Source organism: Theobroma cacao, chromosome 2 (genome assembly GCF_000208745.1).
Source record: "Theobroma cacao cultivar B97-61/B2 chromosome 2, Criollo_cocoa_genome_V2, whole genome shotgun sequence".
Taxonomy (NCBI): domain Eukaryota; kingdom Viridiplantae; phylum Streptophyta; class Magnoliopsida; order Malvales; family Malvaceae; genus Theobroma; species Theobroma cacao.
In genome coordinates, this window is record NC_030851.1 from 29,934,408 (window position 1) to 29,935,346 (window position 939).

Below are 939 nucleotides of genomic sequence, written 5' to 3' on the forward strand. Positions count from 1 at the left end.
AAAACAAGTCGTTCCTTGGCGTTGGCCGAGTTACACATTCACGTGGGGGTTCGACGTGAAGTGAGCTCTAATACTACCCCGGGAGTTACTCTCCTCACCTCTACAACTAGAGTAACACTATAACCGGGTTTACCGTGCCCCTCTAATAGGCAGTCCACGGAAACCAGTCACTGCAGTGACTAACTCACCAATTTTAATAAAATTTCGACAGTATAACGTGGCTTTTATTTATTTATCCAGCCTGCATAGTAAAAATAGCTTACATAAATTTCCCAATGCACTTACAAAATATAGCCACATATACTTATATCTCATAAGCCATTCATAGGAAAATATATAATTTTCAAGACAGTTAACAACCTCCAATTACTCAATTTCATAATCAACATAATATATATATTTTTTCACATTTATTTCTAAAACATCAAAAATCATGTTTTAATCTCATTTTCGTTTTATAAAATACATAAAGAGCATTTTTAAAATAAACTCTAGATAATTTACAATAATAATAAGTTTACTCACCGTTTGTACAAACTAAAAGCTTTCTAGGTGCCCCGATAAATACTCGTTGGGTATAATTTCCTTGCCTTTACCGAAAGGCTCTCCTCCTAGACACATTGCAAAAATTTACTCAATTCATCACATTAATGCTAAATAACTATATATTTGACTTAAATCCTATACTAATGTATGGTATGAAATGCAATAGCCTAAAACGGCTTAAACGCGGTATTAACCTATTTTTGGCACTTTACCTGATAAATTGCTAACGCGCTCCATTTTTGCTATAAATCGTCTCATTCTCTCTCCAACATTTCTAACCATTAAATATCAGCCAATAATCTTCTAAAATCACCAAAATCAATTCACTTTCCTCTTTGGAAAATTTGGCCAAAAATGGGACATTAACTCGGTTAATTTTTCACTTTGTTTTTT